Genomic DNA, 7,299 nt, shown 5'->3' on the forward strand with positions numbered 1-7,299 from the left:
AGTTTCTTCTCCTTCTTCTGCATACTTTTAGCATCAAACAAAGCAAAAAGTAAGTGTGATTTGCTACCGAACGTTGTGTTCGCTGAAACACTGGGGTTTGAAGTACCACTACACCAGTGTGTAATTCGTTCTATCCTGGGAGGAAATAATCCATAACCTTGGGTACTAGGAGGAGATTAAATTCCTTAAGGAAACACTGTGAATTCAGTGGGCTCGAATTGGTTTTATGTCATTTCTGTTTATGTTCATTTCTGTTTATACTCATTTATATTTCCAGAATTATTTTACAAATACAGTCTACTAACACTATATTTATTGAAGAGATCATAGAGTTATAAACAATGAATTTTCTCAAATCTCAAGGCATGAGATGCACCTTAACCTATAATTTAAATCTTTTTAAGCACTTAACTCTCTAACGATTGCACATATAGACTTCTTCTCCTTTAATACTCACATCCTACTGCATGTCTACGAAATACGAATTTAGCATATGTTTAATAATAAGTTTGTAATCTTAACAATTTCCATTAAGATTTGCACCAGTTTAACCTTTAACAATTAACACTAGCAGAAGAGTGCTTGGTCTCGCCCGGGGTACCTTTATAATTTTGGAAAAGAAAAGGGAGTTTAACCATAATATAGGTAATATTGGAGGAGTCGTGCATAATTTTAATGTTTTTCAGCAACTTTATAGCCGTCTCTCTCCTTCTCATTTAGCCGTCATAATCGTCTCGGAGCCATTTGAAACCCTCATCTCAGATCTCATTGAGAAACGATTCGAGGCCAAGTCAACTGTAACATGATAAAGCAGTAGGATCCTGACTTGCTTGCTAACATTCTCAGCTCTTATTTCGGTGAAAACTGTGCTGTCCATATGCATCAAATGTGTACTTATTAATCGATCTCGCTTGAAGAATCAATATCCAAGAGCTCACTGCCTTACTTCTTCCAGGTAACAACTGGCCTGAATGATTGACATTGTATCAATGCTGTCACTTTAAGTTCAAATAAGTTAAAATAATCAAATTTCTTATTATTTCAACAATTAGAAATAATAGTTCCTTGCTTAAAAATTTTGCATTCACTATGCCTAAATACACTAAATGATACACCAGCGATCTCAATGTGCGTTTCATTCATTGTGCGTCGAGCCCAAATGAAAAGGAGCGGTTTCAAGATCTATTGCCCGGTGTTATGAGTACGTTGACTGATGCATTATGCAACAGTGAGAGATTTGCAGCCCAACGCGGGTTAAAACTTTTTTTTTCTTTTGATAGATTTGCAAATCTATCACTTCACTGTTGCATAACATGTCAGTCAACGTCCTCGTCGTACCGGACAATAAATCTTGAAACTGCTCCTTTTCATTTGGACTCGATGCACACTGAATGAAGCTGATCACAACGCTCATGGCCGTGACCTTCACATCGAGATCCAAGTGTATTTAGGAATAGCGAGCACACATTTTTAAGCAAGGGACTATTGTTCCTCCTATGATGTTAGCTAATTGCCGAAATAATAAGAAGGTCGACTCTTTTAACTTGTTTGAATTGGAAGTGATGCACTGATATAAGAATAACAATAATTCAGGCCAGTTGTTACCTGGAAGAAGGCCTAGGAGAAAACAACTAATAAGAGATATACATCTTTGATGCTGTTGTGGAGGAGTGCTCTAAAGTATGTGTATATATTTGTGGATTTTTCCTTGATGGCTTCCTGTATTTGGTAGTTACTCTGTGAAAATTAGGACTATGATGTTTGTCTTCCTTTAATTTTGGTTGCAAGCAATGACGAAGATCCAGGTGTTAGACAGGTTCTTACATCTTAGTGGTTGCAACAGTTTTTGGTAAAGTTGCATTTGCCATTTGATTTATTGGAAAACTGTTGATGTCGTGTTTAGAATGCTCTTTATGGACTTGGGCTTTGTGCGGAATGTGGTAGTTCTGATTTCAAACCGTTTATTGGAAGTATGATATTGAGACCCTTTCGTCATGGAGAGGGGACAAAAAGTGATATGTTTTGTGTGTTTAGTTAATCTTATGACCTGAACTAGAGGCTCTGTCAATGATCAATGTAGTGGCGATGCATTTAAAAGCTATTGAACCTGAGAATGTAGATGCATATGATAATGTTGTTTCTGGACTTGGTAAGATATCTATACTTCATGGTGAAAGTATCAACGTAGCCAAGTATGTTCTTTTATTTGTTCGTGCATTCTTATACCTTCAGCTCATATATGCTTGAGTAGGCACTCCAAAATTTCAGTTATAGATGGGTAATTTAGTGCATGCATCAAATAGTTTGAGACGTCATAGTGTTGGATCACATAATTTGTTCCAATATTAATCTAATAGATATTAAAATCTAAAGGTAGGGGCGTATCTATAGCCTCAATTATGGGGCACGTGAACCCATGATCCTTCCGTCAAACTAGGTATTTTATCTATGTATTTCATAGAACTGATCCAATATTATGTATTGGCACCCATGCTCCATAAAGGTTGAATGGTGCACTTGGTTCAATACTTAATTATTTACTCAAAGAAACAACGATCAATTCCCACTTTACACTTTTTCCTCCTCATTTCTATAGTGATGCACCCATGTTCTAGAAATCCTAGATCCGTCTCTATCTAAAGGTCAATAAGTCAATTGAATCATTACCGGAAACAATTGACAAAGTCTACGAATATAGTCATGTGATGCTTGGTTTGACTATTCCTTTCTTGTTTATTTAGTTGCTTTACCCGTTTAGCTGAAAGGAGTTTTAGTTAAGCCAATGAGGACTTTCCTATAGGTGACGTAATTTGAGTAATTATATAGTAGTTTCCTATGCTTGTAATGGCTACACTTTCTTAAAACTAGTTCTTAGTTGCCTATATGTTTCAAATTTCCTAACTTTCTTTTTCTTTTTATAAAACCACCTTGAATTGGAGGGGTTTGACTGAGTTGTTCCATTTTACCTAGTTATTTAGCCCTTTTATTTCTTTCTCTTGCTTCAATGTTGTTCTGCTAACTATTAGATACCCCAACTAATTCTTTTCTTTTCTTATTTTCCCAATCACATGTGAAAAAGAAAACATTCATGTATTTATGCAAAAAAGAAGTAGGTCTCTAGATGCACTTATGTAAAGCCTCCATCAGCTTCTTCTCTTTAGGCGTTATGCAATGGTAAGGTCATCTCTTGGATCTTGAATGCCCTAGGAAGAAACATTTGGGACAACATTTTTATATTGTCAAAGCATGGATCGTTAGGGAGGATAGATTTATTCGGACAAATGGGGCAATGTTTATCAAAAACAAAAGGCACAAGACGGCTTGACACACGAATGTTTGCAGTACTTCACTAAGATGAAGGAGTTCTAGGATGAGCTTGGACAGCCTAATATAATGTACCTGTGAATGCATTTGTGGAATAAAGTAAGTACTCTATAAAGCTGAACAGGATCAGAAACTCAATTATTCATCTCCTATTGGATTTAGAATAAGACCTAAATCTCTGTGAGAGGAGATATATTAATTATGAGCCTCGTTCCTTACAAATTACACGGTTTCCCTTGTAATTTTAAGTGCCACAGTGGAAAAAAAAACTGCAGCAAAGATACAAGGAGGAACAATAAATTAAACTAGTGAAGCCTCAACTGCAGCCTGCACAGCTCTCTGCACAGCCAAATTATGGAGGAAAACTCTAGTGTTCTTGAAACAAAAAAATTAACAATTTCTAGCAAGTTGGTAGGTTTTCCAGCTTGGTTGAGTTGCCTGCCTATAAAAGCTGACATGTTAATGAACAGTTGGGTTAAATGGTCGAAAGATACTGGATTGGTCTGCTTTAGGCTTTATCCTCATTTACTTTACTGTTTCAAGTATTAGTTTTGTTACCTTAACTAGGTTTTAATTAGCCAAATTAAACATTAACATGAAGTTTCTCTAATAGGTGATCTCATATAAAATTGCATTTTTGGTCTTTTTAATGTTCACCAAATTTTCTCACTTGCAGGTCAGACAGAGAACTTTTAGGTTCCAGCTTTCATTACCTTCCAAAAGCTGTTTCAGTTTTTGCAGGGGTGAGTTTGAAATCAAAACTATTAGATGCTATATTGAGTTGTTCTTTTGTGATATAAGGATTTTGCAACTGTGAATGTTTTATTCATTCTTGCAATAGAAGCATTAAACCTTATGAACTTATAAAATTACATTCGTCTGTATTTCTTGTTTGTGTTCTGCTTTTCAAGTATCAATTTGATTATCAGGTTCCTAGATGACAAATATCTGATTAAAAGGTAAGGTAAAAGTTCACTAAAGTAGAGTAAGAAAGTCTAACTATATAGCAATACTATTCAAGAATCTAACTTTAAATAACATTTTCATGTTTCTTTCCCTTTTGCTTTAAACTTCATGGAGATAGTTGATTGATCTGCCAAATGTGACTGTCTCATTGTATTATGGAATGTGGCCTTCGATCAAACTATATGTAAACATTCAGTAATTGATTCTTACTGCTGTAGGTTCTATGTTGTTAAACAGATCTTGATACAAAAGAAACTACAAATCGCGTGATTAATGTATTAAGGCATCTTCAACAAACGCTACTACCAGCCACCTTGGAATCAGCATGGTTATTGCCTCAGTATATCTTTTGCATCAGCAGGAGTTGGAATTGAAATCCATTCTATCACCTGAAGAAGATGGTAACTTTTAACGAATTCAGTGAAACTACTGCTCCTGTATTTTTGGTTGTATCAAACATTTCGATGGTCAATATTCCAGAAACACCATTCATTTGTAATGAGGTTTTGCGTTGGCATACTCAGGTGAGGGAGCTTGGAAGTAAGCAAGCTAAAGGTGGAAACTTTTTGTGTGTGTGTGTGTGTGAGAGATATACATACGTGTAAAATGGGTATAATAGAAAAGCTCAAGTTAATCCTTGCTCCAGAAAAAGAGTTCAGGGTCTATATGCATGTGTGCAAAACTAGTAATTTTTGAGTGGTAAACATGCTTGAATGTACCTTTGAATGCAAAGAACATGTTTTAGACTTTTCGAAAGTAGTTTAGTTGAGTTTGACTTCTGAATTGGTAATTTGGAACAAGAAGAGTTGGAAAATAAAGTATGTGGCTACAGATTCTTTCTACTACATGACTCTTAGCCTCTCAAAAATATAACTCAAAATCAAGTGGTAATTTGATTGTGATTTCTGAAGGAGAATTGTAGCCCTTGAAGTACAGTTCCAATGGTTTAGATGGTTTGCAAAATTGACCTTCCGATACAAATTATGGGCATTTTACTAAATACGTGCAACGTTAATCATGCCAAAGCTCCAGAATCCAACATAAAACACTGTCAAATTGCTATGAGCAGGTTATGTTGAAGGGAGAGAGAAGAGAAGAGGGAGACTGCAGTGGCGAAATTTCAGCGATTATCATGAAGATGTGTTCATTTTTTTGTGAAGAGAGAGTTCTTTGCTGATTTTGAGTTATATTTTTGTATTAGCTATGAATCTAATAAATCAGGAGTTCACTTGAGTTATACTTTTCCCTATATGGTTCTCGTATATTATACAGTTTTTGCAGTTCATCAATGGGCTGCCATTTGAAAAGGGGGAAGAATAAAGATGAGACGTCATATACGACTAATAGAATCTGCATCTTTTTGAGCTTGTCGAATGAAATTTTCTGTGTCTTTTTTGCTTTTCTTGAAAAGTGATTGTAGAACGAAAGATGATCATGACATATCATGAAAAATTGTAAAAGTTTCAGAAAGGAAATCTTGAGTAAGTAGCCCCTTTTCCGCCAAAAAACCTTTTACTACAGTATAACTTTTGGCTTGTAGATTCCAGAGGCGCTCGTTACCCCATAAAAAAAGCAACAAATTATTTATCCATCACTTTTACTTGGCATATATATACTAAAAATAGTTTTTTATTTTTATTTGTCACTTTACGCATATTAAGAGAAGATAATTTTTTTTTCCTGTTATACCTACAGTATTTATTACTCATTTCAAATTATTTTCTCAAATCTAATAAAATATGCAACAATTAATATGGGTATCATAGAAAAATTATGCACTTTATTTATTATTTTTTAAGGGGCATGAAAAGCCAAAACGTACCAAGTAAAAGTGAACGGAGGGAGTAACAATATATGTTATCACAATTGTGCAACTAAAATTTGTGCACCGAAAATTTAGCAAAATTAAATGATCTCTTTGAGCTAAAAAAAAGGTGAGGTGTCATTTGGTTTGTTCGAAGGGACAAGATAGATTGTTGTAATGTCATTAGTTAATAAGCTGATCGATTGTTAAATAAATTTACAGCAAACACGGACCGATAATTAAATGCAATGGCATGTTTGTTCATCGATTATTTTTGAGATTCTAAATTATTTTCCTTTTGGACACTGATGATGACCTTAACCTTTGGTAAAGTGAAAAGATTACTTCATAAAAATTAAAGAAATGTCCCACATTTGGAGAGACACTAGTACAATCATTTATAACTTTCATATTTTGATGGTCTTTGAATTAACAGTTAAAATAGCACGGTATAGTCAGTTTTCGGACTGATCATTTAAATATAGCCAGCGTTTACCAAATCAATAAAAATAGCCACTATTTTGCTGCAGCAGAGATCGGTCCAGCATAATATACTGGAGTTCGGTGCACCTATATATGAACTCCAGCATATTATGCTGGACCGGTATACTTTGCTGGCCCCAGTATAATATACTGGAGACTGGAGCACCGGTGCTCCAAACTCCAGTATATTATGCTGGACCGGTATATTTGCTAGAACTACAGTATATTATGCTGGAGTTCTAGTGTACTTATGCTGGAACTCCATCATATTATGATGGAGTTCCAACATACTTATCTTGAAACTCCAGTATAATATGCTGGAGTTCAAGTATACTTATGCTGGAACTCCAGCATAATATACTGGCGTATTTTCCGGGTTTTGAACAGTGTTTTCGCTCAGATTTATCTTTACATGAAAAGTGGCTAAATTTCGATTACTTTTGAAAGTGGACTATTCTTGAACGACCAGTTGTAAATCTGGCTATTTTTTAATTTCACCCGAATTAACACTTTGGGTTATTTATTACCCTTATCCCATATAATAAGATGAAAAAGACATTTTTATTTTATTTACTTTTCTGACTTTTGAGTAATTTAATCTGAAATCCGCCAAAGATCCTCAACCATCTTCCATTTACTTTTCCATAAGCACACACTTACGTCTTGTAAAAGGAGAGAAGATGAAAATACAAAATAAAAAATGACTTCGAAACATATATTTG

At 34.8% G+C, this 7,299-nt stretch overlaps 1 long non-coding RNA gene across 8 annotated transcripts; it reads left to right on the forward strand.

Annotated features, from left to right (window-relative positions):
- Nucleotides 728-5,575, forward strand: LOC109231633. Of its 8 annotated transcripts, none has more exons than XR_002068816.1 (3): nucleotides 728-955; nucleotides 1,594-4,067; nucleotides 4,528-5,575. It is a non-coding gene; the product is annotated as an uncharacterized LOC109231633 (long non-coding RNA). The 8 variants fall into 8 exon arrangements; XR_002068819.1 differs by lacking the exon at nucleotides 728-955 and having other exon boundaries at nucleotides 962-3,423; nucleotides 4,001-4,067; nucleotides 4,509-5,575; XR_002068820.1 differs by lacking the exon at nucleotides 728-955 and having other exon boundaries at nucleotides 962-2,149; nucleotides 4,001-4,067; nucleotides 4,509-5,575.

This window comes from Nicotiana attenuata, chromosome 1 (assembly GCF_001879085.1).
Source record: "Nicotiana attenuata strain UT chromosome 1, NIATTr2, whole genome shotgun sequence".
NCBI lineage: Eukaryota > Viridiplantae > Streptophyta > Magnoliopsida > Solanales > Solanaceae > Nicotiana > Nicotiana attenuata.